General features: G+C 48.4%; 1 long non-coding RNA gene across 4 annotated transcripts in view; it reads right to left on the bottom strand.

The window, feature by feature from the left end:
• Positions 1 to 16,338, bottom strand: part of LOC141371892 (uncharacterized) — a 42,191-nt gene extending 25,853 nt beyond the window's left edge. For all 4 annotated transcript variants that reach the window (XR_012377192.1, XR_012377194.1, XR_012377196.1 and 1 more), the window contains exon 1: positions 16,170 to 16,338. This is a non-coding gene — a long non-coding RNA (uncharacterized lncRNA). The remainder of the gene's footprint in view (positions 1 to 16,169) is intronic.
• Positions 16,339 to 18,368: the final 2,030 nt, after the last annotated feature.

The following is an 18,368-nucleotide window of genomic DNA, read 5'->3' as shown; positions in this document are numbered from 1 at the left end:
ACAGAAGAGCACACAGAAACAAATACAAATGGTCCATGACCGTCCCCTACCCATTGGTGATCTCTATTAACCCGTTGGTGTATTTCCTGCTGGTTCATAAATATGAAATAAATGTAAATATAATCATTGCCTGACTTAAAACCCAGTAGCTTCCCACTGCAGTTGGAGTAAAATCCAAACTCCATATAAACACCTCACCTTGGCTTTCATCCCTGTGTGGCCTGTGCCTCCCTCCCTCCCACCGCTTTTCTCCCACTCCCCCCTGTCTCTGCCTTTATTTGTTTTTTTCTAAAATTGCAGTTGCATCACCCCTCAAGGCCTTTGTCCCTTTGCCTGGAATGCTCTTCCCTGGATCCTCATGAATGGATGTTTTTCAACATGCAGGCCAAGATCAGAATGTCACCTCCTCGGATAATTCCCTTGTCACTCTGTCTAAACCAGCCCATGTTATGCTCTCTCCATGGCATCGCCCTACTCCTGGAAATTGTCCCGTTTGTTCTTTGACTTCGCCCCAAATGGTACGCTGAACTTGTTCCCTTCTTTAGCGCCATGCCCGGAATATTGCCCGGCACGCAGCACATTAACTATTCAATAAGTGAATGGATTAGATTAATGCACTTCCAAGCTGGGATCGTCCTAGATCGATATTGTGCAACTTGATTTTTCACTTAATCTGATGTGACCACAATGACTTTAATGACAGTGCGGTACACCATTATATGGACGTATCATCATTTTTAACCAAGCCCCTGTTATTGATCAGCTGGGGCATTTCTCATTGGTGTGTTTGCAAGTAATATTACAGCAGCCATCCTTGTACACATACAGGGAGGCTTCGCACACCTCCCTGATCGTTTCCCTAGGATTAATTCCTGCTGGTGAAACCCTGGGATCAAAGGGTAGAGAGTTTTAATCCTCTTGATATGTATTGCCAGACTGACTTGAGGAAAAGTCCTACTGTCTCTGAATTCGTTTTAATGACCCATAGTGTGCGCTATTCTTGGTAGAATCTTCTGAAGGCAAAGGGAATGTCATTATCTCCTTACCCAGGAGAGCTAAGGTTGAGGCCATTGGGCAAGACAGGTCAGACCCACTTAATCTGCAGAAACCTCCTTCTTTCCCAACAACAGCTACACCTTTGAGCCCTACTGACCAGGCCCAACACGTGATACGTAGGGATCCTGTCAGGTGGTGGTGAGGCACTAACGCTAGAAGTCACTTTAGCCAGGCCGAGGCATTTCTCCCTCTGGAGATTCATGACAGCCTGGCCCAGCCAGATGTTGTGAACTGGATGTTCCTTCTTTTGCTCTCCAAACCACACCTGGGATGGGCCAGTGGGCCTCTTGCTGAACCTTGCCCATACCTGGCCCAGTCCTCTGTGCCTTTGCTCACCTGGCTTCTCCATGCCCTGCCCCATCTCCGGTCCCAAGGCCTGGCGCTACACCCCACCCCCCCACCCACCATCCAGGAAGCCCCTCAGGGATCCCCCTCCAGCCCAGTACTGCTACAACTCTGACCACCAACCTCTCCTTTGGCATTTAATCATCTCACTGCCTGACACTGTTCCTACACCTGTGTGTCTGAATGAGTTTCAGTCTCCAAGTGAGGGCTTTTCTCCCTCTGGGAGCTCGTCCACAGTCTGAGAGTCAGAACCTTTGGGCGAATTGGGCAAAAGGAGCCTGGTCTTTGATACTGACTTGCTCTGTGCATTTGGACAAAGTATTTGGACAACCTCAGTTACCCCATCCATAAAATGGAGATTGTAATAGTACTGACCTGAAAGAGTTGTTCTGGGAATTCATATAAAGCCCTTACCTTCGTGCCAGGCACAGAACAATTGCTGAACACAACAGAAAATAGTATTTATCTCCATTTTGTTCTTCTGTACCTCTGCACAGGCTGAGCCAGTAACATGCACAATGATAAAGGAAATATTTGTGGAATGGAATGAACGGACGTCATGTGGGCATTCACTGCGTGTGTATTTAACCTCACTCAGGGAAACCAGAACCGGTCATCTCAGGATCTCGGGGCCGGAGGAGAAAGGAATCTCTACCGTAGCTGAACCGTCCCGTCCCTCAGTCATAGGTCCAGAGCTCTTTGAGAGTGGAGATATGTTATCTGATTTAATCCCCACACCCACCTGACAGGAAGATATTTTTATGTCTCTCTGATAATAACACCTACCATTTGTTGACCATCTAGTGTATGTGTCAGCCCTTTGCGAGGCACTTTTTAAAAATGTGATTTCATTTAAATCCTCACACTATCAGGGAGGTAAGGGTTATTATTGCTGAAGAGGAAACAGGGTCAGAAAGTTTAGGTAAACTGCCCAAGGGCTAATGGGTAGCCAGAGAAGAGGAGAGGCCAGGATTGAAACAACAACAACAAAACCCAGAAGCTTCCGCTATACCACCTGATTTACTGACATGTTCACAGAACCGTCCAGACCTCTGCATTCAGTTGGCGCCTAATGGGAACTGGACTGCAAATGCACGGTGATCTTGGGCCTTTTACCAGATGCTTCAGATGGAGCAGTTTCTATTTCCGGTGCCCACCTCAATCTCCATCTCCAGGGAGGTTGTTCCCCACCCCCTGCTCTGCTGTCATGATGTTCTTGTTTTTCTGCAGGCCCTGTGACTCAGCATGCAGCTCCAGATGGCTTCCTGCCTTTCCAGTCTTGTTGGCTGGGGTGCTGGGGCCCTGGTACAGTAAACTAAAACCGAAAACATGTTGCCACGAAGAGTGGAACGCCTCCCTCCTCTGCCCGTGAATATGAAGATTGGGGTCTGCTAATCATGGCGGTGGCCCCCTCCGTGGCCTCCCCTTGACACAGTCCCTCCTCTCTAGCCCTGAGATCCTCATATTCCACCCCAACATGTCCCTGATGCCTTGAGGAGGCCACCCAGGGGGGAAGCAGGGACCACAAAAGGGGAAGGGCCCAGTTCTGACATCCCCTTGGTCTGACACCACACCCCCCCGCCCCCCGTTGACCTTAAGCAATTTACTTTCTGAGCCTCATTGGTCAAACGGAGGGTTAGGCCTGCCTCTGAGGGGTATAGTTAGGGTTGCCAGATAAGATGCAGAATGTCCAGTGCTATGGACTGTGTCCCACCCAAATTCATGTGTTCAATCCTAACGCCCAGTGTGATGGCGGTAGAAGGTGGGGCCTTTGGGAGGTCTTAGGTCATGGGGACTCCAGGGAGCTCTCTCGCCCCTTCCACCATGGGAGGACACAGACAAAAGCCAGCCATCTGTGAACCAGAGAGAGCATTCTCACCAGACACCAAATCTGCGGGCGCCTTGATCTGGGACTTCCCAGCCTCCAGAACTATGAGAAATAAAATTTGTTTTTAAGCTAGTCTATGGGAATTTGTTATAGCGGCCCAAATGCACCAAACGAAACTAAATTTAACATCCAGTTAAATTTGAATTTCAGATAAACAATTTTTTGCTTAATTGTGTCCCAAATATTGCATTCAAATTTAACTGGATGGCCTGTAACTTCACTTGCTAAACCTATAACTCTATGTAGAGTATATAGAGAGATAACAAATGTGAAGATGCTTTATCACCTATCAAGAGCTGTACACTTAATAATATCTTTCCATGAGACATATGCATATCTACCCACGGGCCACCAGCTTGGCCTAGTGCAGAGAACAGAGACTCTTACGGTCAGGTGATGGAAAATGTGTACCGTCTCAGCCTGTGAATTGGATACCTGGGTCTTGTTTGTCAATTGATTGATCTTTGGACATTTCACCTCTGGGGCTTCAATGCTTCCATCTTTAATACTCCCAAATGCCAGAATGAAAAACATGGAAGCAACAGGTACCCAGAACTTTGTCTATTGCTGATTGACTGACACATGTCTGGACTAAATCTCCTTTTGACTACATAGTTGAAGAAGAAAACAGCATGACTTGTCAGTGAATTATTTAATGAAGGATGTGTTTGGCTCCGAGATGGTCACAGAACCCCGCCTAACATAGAAAAACAAAAGGAAACAACTAGTTTACTCCATAGAGACTTCTTATTTATTTGGGGTTTTGGGTGTCTCCTCCTATCAGAGTTCTGTGAGGGGAGAGATTTTTGTCTGTTTTGTTCCCCATTAATATTTAGGGCCTAGCCCAGGATTGGTGGAATATTTGATGCCCTGAAACCGTTTTAGCTGGCTACATTAAAGATGAACAAACACATTCATAATCTATTGGAATGGGACTTTTCTGAAGCCCGTTCAACCTCCCTTCCTTTTTAAGGAGATGACAGTCATGGCCCCAAGTTTTTTGGAACAGAGTTACCACCTCTCCACAGAATGTCCCCCAATCAGTGACCAACTCAAGTGCCCAGTGACTAGGGCCCAAGGGCTAGGTTATTTGGCCTGCATTCCCCCAAACTCCCCAAAGTTCCGTTGCCATGTTTTTGTTTTTTAATGGACTTGCCACCAGCTACCAAGACGCTAATGAATGCCCAGTACCCAGTGAGCGTTTGGATTCCATGATTCGCTGGCTCTACCAATAAAGGAAGGGCAGGCTGACTTTAGGAACTTCTTAGCATCCAGAAAACCCTATAAGCCATCTTGAGATTTGCCTCTTAGAAACAACTCTCTAGTGGGGGAGCCCGACATTGTTGGAGACTTGGGACTAGCTCATCACTTCTTACAGCTGCATTTGGGTCCCCTCACCTCAGTGAGACCCTTGGTTACATTAACTGTTACCATTTTTGCATCCCCTTCCATAGTTGTCACGGCTGCTCCTTTTTCTCCATCCCTATCACCCACCCTAACCCAGGCTTCCCCATTTCTCCCAGAACTAGAGCTTCCAGATTGCCCCAGAGTGATCCCTTTGTAAGCCGAGTACTAGCTGCAGTCAGCTTGTCCTGCATCTCCCGTTCAATGAAATTTAGGGAGCCTGATGCTCATCCTAAAATCTTTCCAAGTTTCTTTGTGGGAGGTGGGAGGAGATGGGGGTTATTCTCTTCATGGCCATTTCTTGCTCTGAATACCTGTTTCCGCTGGAAGGAGTCCGGCATAGGAATTGAATACCTTACCTGCACACCCGCAGTCACACCCCCCCACCCACTGGTGGTTACAATCGTGTATCACATCAACCCAGATGTGGCTTTGGTCCTTTCCCCTATTTTCCACCCCAGAAAACTCATACCAGTCATGTTTGTGAGCATCAGGCTCCCCTGAATTTTTTTGGATGGAGTAATTTACATGTCAGTGAGGCATCAACTTAAGTTATTTTAATTATGTACTTTTAAATAAATATGAAATGCATACATTCCTTCTCATTAAAAAAAAAAAAGTTAAAGCATCAGAGATAATGCTAAGGAGGTAGAACAGGAAGATGGAGGAACGTGGTTTCTTGACATCACCACCAAGTTGCCATCCAGCCCTGAACTGCTTACCTCTTGGACTTCCTGTTGCAAGATATAAATAAACTCCTATATGTTAGGCTACTATGAGTCAGGTTTTCTGCTGCATGCAGCTGAACACAATCCTATCTGACACACTCCCTGTCTGGCACTGAGCCTCTCCCTTCTCATCACTTTCTGACCCCTTAACCATTGAAATTTTTCTACCTAGCACTTCATCACTAGCTGAAAAGATATTCTTTCTTAACGGCTGACAAGTTTGCTGTCTAGTTTCCCAGGAGGACGTAGGCTCCACATGGGGAAGGAGTTGGTCTTGCTCTCATGATATCCCCTAGGGTCTAATGCAATACTTGGCCCATAGTAGGTGCTCAATAAATATTTGTCAATAAACGAGTGAGTGCAAATTTGATCATGTCCTTCCCCATTTAGAGGATAAAATCCAGACTACTCTGGGCAGTCAAGGTCATTTCTGCCCTGGACTCTGTCTGCCCCATCCACCTTGTCCCAAACCAGTTTGTACTGCTGTCTGTATGGGCACCAACCACTGAGCCTTTGCACAAGCTGCTCTCTCGTGTACACACATACACATTACTGAGCACCTACTGTATGCCAGACACTCTTTTTGGTATAGGAGAAAATTCAGTGAACCAGACAGACAGAATGCCCATGACTATGGAGCTCAGCAGAAAGGAGAGACATTGGCCAAGTGACTACAGTGTAGTCAATCTTAATAAAAGAGACTATTGGAGTTATGAGAGTTCCTCAATCTCTAAATGGCAAACTCCTAGTAACCCTTTAAGGCCCAGCTCCAATGTCACTTTCTCTAGGAAGCCTCCTCCATGTCCCTGGGCTAGGGAGGTTGCTCCTAGTGCTCCCACAGACTCTTGCTGGACAGATCGAGCCATAGAACTCACCCCACTCTATGGTCTTTGCCATCTTCTTGTGAGCCTGCTTATGATCCTGCTTGTGAGCTTGTGGAGCCCAGGAGCCTTGCCTTATTGATCTCTGTATCCCCAAGGTCCAGTGCAGGGCTTGGCATGCAAATTTTTATTGAGTTCAGCAACTGACCTGTCCCTTCCTTGGCCTGCCTCCTTCCTTTCGCCAGTCCTTTTTCCCATGCTCAAGCTCCAGGCTGCCTTGGTCTCCCCATTCCACAGTTAGCTCCCCAGGCATATCTTCATCTTGTTCTGATTTAACCCTTCCCTTCCCCAGGCAAGCTGCAGAGTGGGGAGGCACCAGCTTCCTCTTGGGCTGTCTAAGCAAAGCTTAAATAAAAGGTCAGGAAAAGCCATTCAAACACTAGGGATTACTTTTCTGCTTCTCTACTCCTTTACTCCTCAGGCAAATCACCTCTTCTCCCCCTCCCCTTCCTTGTCTTGCATTGTCCCCAACTACACTCTCTTCACAGAACCCTGCAGATTTCTCATGCCTCTGCACCTCTGCACCTGCTGTTCCACTCTGCCAGAAATGCTGTTGTCCTACCATCCTTCCTGACAAAAGCTGCCACACCCTTTGAAGCCCAGCCTGTGTTATCTCTTCAATATGGCTTTTCCCATACCCCCTCCTCCATCCCCAAGCAAAATGAATTGTTCTGATGGTGTTTCTTGGCTGTGGCCTCATCCCACAACATTTCGTTGGTTTGTCCACCGTCCACTTGCTCTCAGACAGTGAGGTTTTCACCATCTGCATCAGTGGCAAGTCTATGCCTAATCTCTGTCCTTCCAGTGCCCAACCTAGGGCTTGGCACACTGCAAAATCAAATAAATAACTGTTGCTTTGGGTGGCTGAGGTCTTGGGCAGCAGGTGAGAAGAAGGGGCTACCCCTTCCGGGCAACAACACCTTGATTTGTCTCTGGACGATCATCTTACCCTTTTCCATCCATCTGGTTTGCGTGGAACTGACTAAGAGCCAGGGCTGAGCCTATGACGTGGCAACCCACTCAGATAGCACACCTCCTGACCTCAGTGACTATACAGGGATGGGCATGTGAGCTAAGCCTGGCCAGTGAAAGCATGGCAGCAAAATGGAACATGGGGAGGGGCATTGGGGGAAAAGAAAATGAAGGCAGAAGAAAAATGATGGGCCAACAGTAGAGTTAGTGTCCCTCAAAGGGGTCCATGAAGTCCAAGATATTTGACAGAGTCTGGCTATCCCCATGACCCTGTGCTTCCGAACACAAAAGTGTTCCCACCTAAATATCTGCTGCGGATAATAAACAGGACCCACCTAGAATTAAACGAAGCAGGATGAAGCTGTGGTCAAAGAGGCTGTGCTTTGGAGTCAGATCATCCGAGTTCGGATCCTAGCTCATCGGCCTATACTATGTCTGTACGAGCCCCTTACTTCTCTGCCCCTCAGTCTCTATCACTAAGATGCAGGTATCAATTTGTGGGGTCGCTCTAATAAACGGGAGGTGCATGCAAGTGGCAGCAGGTGTCCAACTATTGTTACTCTGTTGTCATCATTAGTTGATTGTTTGGTACACCAATCCAGGGTAGAGATGGCAAAGCCAATGACGAGGCTTAAACTAGGGCAGAGAGAGCGAGAACAGAGAGGAAGATGGTTGGAATAGATATTATCCAGTTGGTGTTAGTCAGAAATCTTTTGTTTGCAAATGACAAAAACGCAACTTCAAAATCTGCTTGAGCCAAGAGGAAAGTATTTGTCCATGTCACTGTCAAGTGAGAGGTACATTTTGAGTTTCACAAAAGGCTGGGAGGCTGGGTCCCCTCCTTGTATATTTTCTTGGTTCTGCTTTTCCCTGGGCTGGCCTCTTTCTCAGGCAACCACCATGCCCATGGAGGCCCCAGTTCCTCCAGGCTGAGAGAGTTACCCAGCTGGCAATCCTTATAGAAAAAGAGAGGGTCTCTTCCCCAACATTCATGATGAAAGTCTTGGAATTGAGTCTCGTTTGCTATGCTTCCTCATGTTCCCATCCTGGAGCCAATCACAGGCGTGAGGGAATGTTCTGAGCCTGGGCCGTGTGACCATCCTTGGTGTTTGGGGAGGGGGAGAGAGTCCAACTTCATCTGGGCTGAGGGTGGGAAAGAGGATCTCTAAGGAAAATTGGGGTGCTATCACCCAAACATAGGAGGGAATGCTGGGGAAAACCCTAATAGCTGTGCCCTGCAGAAGGGGATTAGTGGGGCCCGAGGAAGGACTGGATGTGGAAGGCCAGGGAGTCAACAGGAGCAGTGCTAACCGGGCTGTTTTGAGCTCGTGGCCTCTGACTTTGGTCCCCAGCAGGCCTCAGGAGCATGACTCAGCAGTGAAGCTGCCACACGCAGGGTTTTGCAACCGACCTTTCCCCTCCTCCCCAGCCCTGCATTGGTGTGTCCCTGGAGTTGGGCCCGGCTCCTGCCTGGAAATGTCCCTGACCGGGACCTCCTCTGGTCCCTGGGAGAGGGAGGGTCTCCGGTCTCCTCAGCCCAGCTCCGCGGTTTCTCTCTTGCTTCTCGCCCCAGGGCAAAGTCTGGAGTTTGCTGAGAAAAAGGTCAAATGCCACCTTGCTCTAAGCTGGGTGTCCAGCAGCCAGCGCTCTGTGGCTGCCCTGCCCCCAGCCAAGCAAGGGAAAGACCAGAACTGCTTTACGCTGGCCCAGCCCCCAGAGACAGGGATGGTCGAGCGCTTCTCAACCTTCAGAGTGAGAAAATGGGGATAATAAGAGCTGTCCCTGTAAGTCCTCCTCCTCGGGAGAGTAAATAGCAAATAAGGTCATGCTGAGGGCACACCCTTTGAGAGAGGGGGCTCCCACCCTCAGCTCACCTTTCCTGAGCACCTACCACATTTCAGGCCCCAAGTGCACGCTGGAACAGAAAGCGGAATAAAATCCAACTGCAGCCCCAAGTTGCTTGTGAGTTACAATAGGAAACAAACAGGTAGAAATCAGCCCGCAGTGTCCAGAGTCCTTTTATGACTAGGCACGGGGCTTGGGGAGAACAGAGGAGGCACAGAGGATATAGTCTGAGGAGTCTGGGGGCAGCTGGGAGGGACTGGAGAACAGGGACCTAGCTGGCTCCTGAAGAGCAAAGAGCTGGCTGGGTCAGGAAAGGAGGGAAAGGGCATCCCAGGGGAAGAAGCCTGTGCAAAAGGGAAAGGTTGCCTCAGAAGCTGAAGGGGAGCCCAGGGCACAGGGAGAAATTATGGGAAGACATGAGCCCGCAGTGGCAGATGGGACCAATGTTCAGAAAGAAGTTCTAAATGGGGGAGTGTCCAGGTCTGATAGAGACCTCTAGTTCAGATCATTTCATTAGCCATAATTAAACAGAAGCTCTGGCAAAGCGAAGGTCTCTCTTCAGTAGGAGATCAACTTAGCGAAGATTTGGGCTCCCTGAGAAAGATGCAGAGAAGCCCAACTTTCTGAGAAACCTCATCCGCCCAGCCTCTTGTATCTGATGGTGCACCCGGATGCCAGTTTTTATGTCCTGCGTTGTCACCCCCACTGTCCCTAAAGCTCCTTTCTGAGAAGTCATGGCACAGTGGGTGTTTGGACGGTAGCAATAGCCAGGCAGAGAGGAAGATGCCCCCTGCCAACCCCAGCTGCCCGGGTAAATCAGCCAGGCAGATACCTAGCCAGGAACACCTGCAGATGCTAAAGGGGCCTTCCAGGAGGGCCGGAAATGTTTCTCCCTGTCCCTTTCTTTTGTCATTTCAACATTAACTTGCCATTCAGTTGGGAAAGGTGAGGGCCCTTTGGTCATCTGTTCCTGGCTGTGTGACATGGCCAAAGCCTTGTGAGCCTGAGTTTTCTCAGCCGAAAAGGTGATGTGAGGGTGGCCCTAGATCCCGCACACGAAGCGCTTGTGTGAGGAGGAGGCTGCCCACGCTCACTCCCTTCTCCCAACTCCCTCTTCCTGGAAGCCTAGGCCCCTCTCACCCCCACAGACCACGCTGGAGGTGGCGTAGGGAAGCAGGGTCAGAGAGGGAGCGGCCTTGCCTAGGGTCACAACCGCTGGTACCCACCCGGTCAGTATTTGAACTCAGATCCAGGTCCTGGGCTCTAGACAGCAGGCTCCCTCCAGATGGGGTTACAGACCATAGTCTAAATATTTCAAGTTATAAATCAAGGTAATAAACTATTAAATAAAACATGTTTTATTGCCTGGTAGCACAGAGCTTCCTAATGACCTGGAATTAGGCCCAACCTTGCAGTTTCACACGAGCACCTGCCCTCTGCTACCCTTGTTCTGTTTGCCTGCACTGTAAGGGGCCTTGGGCAGGCAGCCCGCACCCCCAGCACCCCCCACCCCCCCGGCAATCAGCACCCACTGGCCGCATGGCCTACCCTAGTGAAAATAGGATGGGGGAGAGGCCCATGAAAGCCTACAAGTGGGCTCAGACATTTAACAAGGAATCCCAGGATCTTGGGACCCTGGAGCATCATCTGGAAGGGAGCTGCTTAGGTTCCAACTGGGACACAACCCTTGTCCCCCCAGATTCCTCACTTGGGCAGGGGAGAGGGCTGGAGCCCCTCTTGCCCTGGTCAGAGGATGCAGGACATGGAGCCAGGAAACAAAATTATGTTCTTGGTTCTGCTATTTTCAAATGAGATCTTAAAGTCAGTCCTGGCATCTCTCTGCATCTCAGTCTCCCCGACTGCAAAATGACCGAGCCAATCTATTTAGTCTCTGAGTTTCCTTCTGGCTCTGACCCGGGGTCCTGCAGCTGACCCTGCCCTCCCTCAGGCCAGTGGGTGCCGGTCAGTTGGTCACCAGCTTCTCCAGGGCTTCCTGCCTGGGGCAGCCCCTCCAGGTCCACAGTTATCTTTGGAATTGAGCTCTTAACTTCCCTAAACAGCGCGTCTGGAACTAAGCCAACAAACTAACAAAAACCTTTAATTGATTTCATTTGTGACCTGGGATCATAAAAGTAGTCAAATCTTGACCAAGCTTGCTAATACAGGCTTCTAGGTCACCTAGGCGGGCTGGCCCTTCTTTATGCCTGTTGACAGCCGGATCAGCCCTCCCAAGCCAGTCTGTAATCAGGATCTTTAAAGAAAATAAGTGAATTAGGCAAATTGAGAGGACAGAAGGTTCCTTTGAGTTTTGGAGCTTGGGGACAGCCCTGGTGAGAACAGATAAGGCTAGAGGAGGAGGGAGGGGAGGGGTGGGGAGGAGAAGGCCTGGGGGGGAGGGGCACAGGAGGGAGAAGGGAATCATTATTAGCAGTTGGTGAGTTTTACCACGGGCCCATGACCTGTGCCAAAATTTTACATACATTTTCTCAATGATTTAAAGATTTCAGAGACCAGTAAAATCCCCTCCTTTTCAATGCCCAATTTTGGGAGCTGAAAATGAGTGAGTTTCTGGCTTTTTTTTTTTTGCCAAGGAAAGACATTAAAAAACAAATATCTATTCTATTATTTATCCATTTGACAAATATTTATTGAGAGCCTGCTATGTGCCAGGCGTTATTTCAGGTACTGGGGTAGAGCTGTGAACCAGAGAGACAAAGATGCCTGTGTCCTGGGGAAAGTCAGACAATGGACCCAACAGAAAATAAGTAATAGGTCTGACGGTGGTGGTGGTGCTAAGTGCTATGAACGAGAAACGTCGGGCAAGAGGGGAGGGACGGGGCCCAAGGGGGTCGGATTGTATTTTAAACGGGGTGCTCAGGGAGGGTGTCCTCGAGAAACACACATCTGAATAAAGTTCTGGAGCTGGTGAGGGGGTGAGTCTCTGGTAGGTGGGTGGGTTCAGGATTCTGGCAGAGGCAACTGTAAGCACAAAGGCTTGTCGCCCTTTCACTTACAAAATAAAAATAGAGTGAGGATAAAATCTCAAAATGAAGGCCAATCTTTCTTCCGGGAGGGTATCTGGTAAACTATTCTGGTGATATATATGCATTGCCTCCCCAGCTAGCTAGCTATCACGACATAGGTATAGATGGACATATACATGTGTTCTTTGTCATGATGTTTCTTATTGTGCCATAAAAGGGTAAGAACATGTCTCAAGCCTGTACCTGTCTGCAGATTAACCTGTGGCCATTGATGGTTACTGCCTTTTACAGGGAGCGCATCTGAGCCTCAGAGGGGGAGCCGCCTTGCCTAGGGTCACAACCGCTGGTACCCACCCGGTCAGTATTTGAACTCAGATCCAGATTCTGTGCTCTTAACAATAAGCTGCCCTGGTCTGCTTTTCGGCCACACCTCCACCAACCCCAGCCCCAGGGCTCCACAGGTGCTGAGTAAAAGAACAACTTGGCCATCTGGTTAAACCTGATTTCCCCTCCTTCTTTTTCTTGCCCAGGGGGCCGGGGCAGTGTGCACAGCCCCCGGGCTGGCAGGACTGAGGGTGGGCGGGTGGAGCCACAGACTTTGCTCCTTTCTGGAGATCAGTGCGCAGCTCCCTGGCGCCGGGCCTGCTGGGGCCTTTGTGTTGGCATTTGCCCCATCAGGAAGCCTAGCTATGCAGGTTGGGTCTGGCCTAGGAGAGCGCATTGCTTCAAAACCCATCCATGCCAGCGAGCAGGCTCCGGTCAGCTGCTCTGTGCCCAGCTCTGGACTGGGAACTTTGTGGGTCACTGTGCTGAGTTGAACTCTGTCAGCAACCATGAAGGGCAGGCGAGAGGGCTGTTCATTTGTTCACTCGGTCATTCCCACCTCCATCCCACCAGAATTTGCTGAACACTGGATCTTTTCAGAGAACATGGTCTGAGTCTCTAAGATGTGCCAAGCATTAGGCCGGGCGCTTGTGTTCTTATTTAAAGAGGTATTAAATTAGCATAGGATGTAGGGAGAGATTCTCTGGGGTAGGTGGAGGGATTTATTTAGATTGGAGGAGAACTGGAGAAGTTTTGAAAGGAAGTAAGATCTGGGCTGGGCCCTGCAAAGCCAGGGACCTTGGAAAGTGTAGGGCTGGGAAAGGGCCTTCAGGCAGGGGGAGCAGCCTGCACAAAGGCTGGGCAGTCAGATAAAAAAGGGTGTGTTTGCCAACCAAGAGCTCTGGAGCAGTTTCCCTGCAGGACAGTGGGAAGAGAGGCGGTTAGGCTAGTCAGAGAGGACGCTGAGAAAGAAAGTTCGCCAACTGGTGTCTGAGCGACCCTGGGCCCATCATCTACGTCTCTGACTCTCTCCCACACATGGGTACTGATGGGGTTCAGGACAGGCCACCCCAAAATACGCTACTTTGGTATATTGATTATTTTGAATTAAAGTTACTTAAGAAACAACCTGTGCAAAAAGGACACAATGACTCTCCTTTGTCCCCTGGAAAGCAGGAAATAAATTTCCCATGTGTAGGCTACCCTCCCTGTACCAGGAGAGAGGTCCTTATCACTAGAGATAGGGAATTTAGGGCAAGAAGGCTGTATAAACAAACCCTTGTTACTTCTTCACTCATTTACTACCCCAAACCCAAACTTATTTGTCTTGTCAATTCTTCACAAATGTATTGTTTCTTTGTCTAAAAGCTGCCTGCCCTGGTCACTTCTTTGAGTCTCATATTTTTCTGAGCTCCCATACACGTGAAATTAAGTTTGTTTTTCTCCTGTTAATCTCTCTTATGTCCATTTAATTGTTTAATTGTTAATCATTTTATTGATTATTAGTTATTTGATTGTTAGACCAGCCAAAGAACCTAGAAGGGAAGAAAGGAAAAGCTTTCCTCCCCTACAGTATACACAGTCACACATATACAAGCTTCCACACCCACACCCATACATATATGTACATGCATGCGCATGCATGCACTAGCGTGCATGCGCGCGCACACACACACACACACACACACACACACACACACACTGTTGTGCCTTTTCTGATACCACTAGGCAATTAACTCGTTTCTTAGTGGACACTGACTGGGTGTCCTACAATTTAACTCAGTTCTGGTGTTACCTACCTGGAGTCGCACAGGTTATGGGCTCAGTCCCATAAGACTGTCCCCCAATTCAGATGTCCAGGTGGACACTGAGCTTCTGGTGGACAGGCTATAAATTGGAGGTTCCCTAACCCGCCCTCCTCGGGTTTGATTTTCTAAAGTGGCTCATGGAACTCAGAAGAACTATGTACTTAACTAGGTTACGGATTTATTGTAAAAGGATCTAACTCAAGAACAGCCAGATGGAAGAGATGCACAGGGCAAGGTATGGGGGAAGGAGTGAGGAGCTTCCATGCCCCCTGGAGCACATCACTCTCCCCAGATCTCCATGTGTTCACCAGCCCGGAAGCTCTCTGGGGCTCTGTCCTTTGGGTTTTAGGGAGGCTTCCTTACATGGGCACGATGGATTACATCATCGGTCATTCATGACTGATTCAACCTCCCTCCAATCCTTCTCCCGTCCCAGGAGGTCAGGGGTTGGGACTGAAAGTTCCTAATCCTATAATCCTGGTTGGTTCCCAAATAACCAGGCAGCTAGCTCCCATCCTTAGGGGCTTTCCAGAAGTTACCTCACTAACAAACTTAGGGGTAGCAGAAAGGGGCTTGTTATGAATAACAAAACCTTTATCACTCTTTTCACTTAGGAAATTCCGAATGTTTTAGGAGCTCTGTGCTCTCAACAGGGATGAAGATGGGGATATATGTTTATTATAAACCACAATATCACAGACATACACACTCATAAACACACATAAACACCCCCCCACACACACATGCAAGGAGTGAGCCCAAGGACGGCATGTACAAGAGATTGGCCCTGCTACTGGCCTGGAAAGAGGAAGAAGACATGAATAGCAAAGGGAACGAGTGACATCGTTTGAGTCCCAAGTAGGGAGGGGAGCAGGCTTAATGCCGGAGTCCTGGCCTCTCCCCCAACCTTGCTGCCTCATGCTGCTGTTTTATTGGGACTTCAGGGGTTCTTTCTCCCCTGAAATACTCTTCCCCTTCACAACAGGGCTGGTGATCAGGGCCTGCCAAGAGCACATACTCCAGCCACAGTGGTGAGGACGCCCTGGGGGGATGGGGAGACTGGTCCTTGCCCTAGGGCACCGCAAACCCTCTCCTTATCAGACTTCAGTGGAGCAGACACACCGACAGATCAGTGGAAGCCTTTTCTGATTTCTCTCTTTATTTAACCTCAGTCTCGAACTTCCTGATGCTTTGTTGATTGTGCAGACACTTTCATTTCCCAGGACTGCGACGTACATGTTACTTTTATAAATTTTGTATTAAATTTTGATTTAAAAAAAGAGAGAAAATTAAAAAAATAACATCTGTGAGTGCCTGTCAGCATTTTAGGGTTTCAAACATGTACTCATTTTAGAAGTGACTAGTCTTGTGCCCAGCAGGCTGACCCGTCGGCAGTGGTATTCATTCATTCATTTCAAAATGCTGATGGGGCACCTGCCATAAGCTGGATGGTTATAGTCACTGTGATAACAATCGTGAACCCAACAGACAAGGTTTCTGCATCCAAGGAGACTACTGGAGAATGGTGGCAAAGAAGTTAGCAGACCAAAGAATAAGCAACAGTAAGGAATGTCTTTAATGCCACTGAAGCTTACATTTAAAATGGTTAAAATGGTCATTTTTATGCTACCATTTTATGCTAAATTTTGCCAAAGTAAAAAATACTGATTTTTTTTTTTTTTTTTTTAACAGGGAAGAGGTGGGCTAAATTTCCCCGAGATGGTTGGGGAAGACCTTTCTGGAAGAGGGACCTCTGATCAGAGAGTGGACAGAGTGGAGGGCTGATAAGACCCAGGCGGCTTGGCTGCACTGCGATCGTGGGCCAGGTGGGCAGCGGCAGCAGCCCCTGGGACCTCGGAGGCTAGGGGATGGAGGGCGAACAGAGGGAAACGATGGAAGGACTGTAGCTGTGGGAGTGACCTAATCTGGCTTACCCGTTGAAAAGACCACTCAGGCTGCAGTGTGGCACAGAGCCGGCCAGGAGACGCAGAGGCAGGCTTGGGGGGCGTTGTGGCAGTCCGGGCGGAGAGGTGAGGTCTCTCCCCTTCAGTATCGCGGCCCCCTTACCCCGTTTCCCTGACTGTCCCTGCATCACGGGGCCGGCGGGTCACATGTTGGAAAGGAAGATGAGGAAATCAGTGTTGAAATCTGCTGGTGTCTGTGTCAGTGGCAAAGGCTCCATTTCTGGGGCTGGGGCGTGGCCGGCGGGGCCCCTCCGCTAGCCTGCTGCACCCACTGGCAGGAGGAGGCGGGAGGCAGGGGCCCAGGGCGCCAGGGGAATAGCTTAAAGAGACTGGGCCTGAGAGTTTGGCAAGTGAGCTCACCTCCCTGGGCCTCGGTTTCCTCATCTGACAAAGCAGGATAATAACAGTACTCACATTGCAAGCTCATTGCAAAGGTTCAATAAGGTCACAGGTGTCAAGCTGGCCCCATAGTTTCTAGCATAGGGCAAGCACCCAGTAAAAGATAGCTGTCATCATCATCAAAATCATCATCATCATCATCATCATTTTGCTTTGGAAATCTAAAACATTTATTCAGTCTGCTCTGGGTACATTAAGACCACGAGACTTCCCCATTTGAAGGTTATACATTGAGTTTAAGTCCCTTTGATTAATAAGGGACTTATTATATTCTGAGAGCATCTCAGGGTCAGGGTCTGGAACTTCATCTTGTTTTCCTCCCTGGGGTCACACGGGACGCTCTGCTATCTATGTCCTTTAATGCCCCGGTCTTTATACACTCACAGCACCTAGAGTTAGATGCTCAATCTCTGTGTTTCCTGCTAGACATGCTCCATTAAGAAAGGACCACCCCACCCCTAGGCATCACTGTGTTAATAGGGCACTGGTTAAGAATCTGGACTTCCTGTTTATATCCAAAATAATTGAAAGCAGCACCTTGAAGGGCTATTTGCACATTCATGTTCATAGCTACATTATTTTCAGTAGCCAAGAGGTGGAAGCAACCCAATGTCTGCCAACAGATGAACGAATAAGCAAACCATGGTGTATGTAAGCAATGAAATATTATTCTGCCTAAAAGGGAAGGAAATTCTGACAGATTGCTGCGACAAGGATGGACCTTGAAGACATTATGCTAATAAACCAGTCACAGGACAAATACTGTAGGATTCCATTTGAGGTATATGAGGTATCCAAAGTAATCAAATTCATAGAAACACAAAGTAGAATGATGGTTGCCACAAGCTTAGGAAAGGGGGAAGTGGGGAATTATTTAATAGGTAGAGTTTCAGTTTTGCAGGATGAAAAATTTCTGGATATCTGTTGCACAGCGATGTGAATACACTTAACACCACTGAACCATACACTTCAAAATGATTTCAATGGTAAGTTTTATGTTGTGTGTTTTTTATCACAATTAAAAAAAAAAAAAAGACTCCTGACTTCTGAGAAGAGAGGCCTAAGTTACCACCTGGATTCCAACATAACTGTACCAATCGCTCACTGTGGAAGTGTGTATTGCATGAGATATTCATGTAAAACTCAGTGTTGGTACATGGTAGGTACTTAATAAATATTATCTTTGCTTTTATTATCATAAGTGCTTGATAAGTATCTGCTGGAATGAATGAATGAAGCAAATGTTTGAAGACTGAGTAACTCTCACTCATCACATGGGGACTTGTGTTTGGAGCTATTGTTGGTCTTCCCCATTCCAGTGAAGTCTCCTCCCTAACCTTGGGATGGCCTCTCGCATTGCTAAAACCAATGGTCCCATTTTGACTATCAGTGGTGATTGTCACAGTTGTTCATTCTTCCCTTCCTGGAAATCTTTTCTTCACCTGGCTTCAGGGACATCACTTAATGTCTTAGTCTCCTTTGCTGGCTTCCTCTTATCTCCCTGACCTCTCAGTGCTAATGTACCCAGAACATAATGATGGTTTCTCTTCTTTCCTCTTCTCTTCTCTTCCCTTCCCTTCCCTTCCCTTCCCTTCCCTTCCCTTCCCTTCTCTTCTCTCCTCTCCTCTCCTCTCCCTTCCCCCCTTCCCTCCCCTCTCCCTCTCTTCTCTTCTCTTCTTTTCTCTTCTCTCTACACTCACTCCCTAGACAATCTCAGCCAAACTTGTGGCTTCACATACCATTAATACCTCTTCTCTTCTCTTCCCTTCC

Source organism: Callorhinus ursinus, unplaced genomic scaffold, assembly GCF_003265705.2.
Source record: "Callorhinus ursinus isolate GAN/ISIS: 27379988/994484 unplaced genomic scaffold, GSC_fseal_2.0 scaffold3, whole genome shotgun sequence".
NCBI lineage: Eukaryota > Metazoa > Chordata > Mammalia > Carnivora > Otariidae > Callorhinus > Callorhinus ursinus.
Note: the sequence above shows the minus strand (reverse complement) of the source record. Positions and strands in the feature narration are given on the sequence as shown.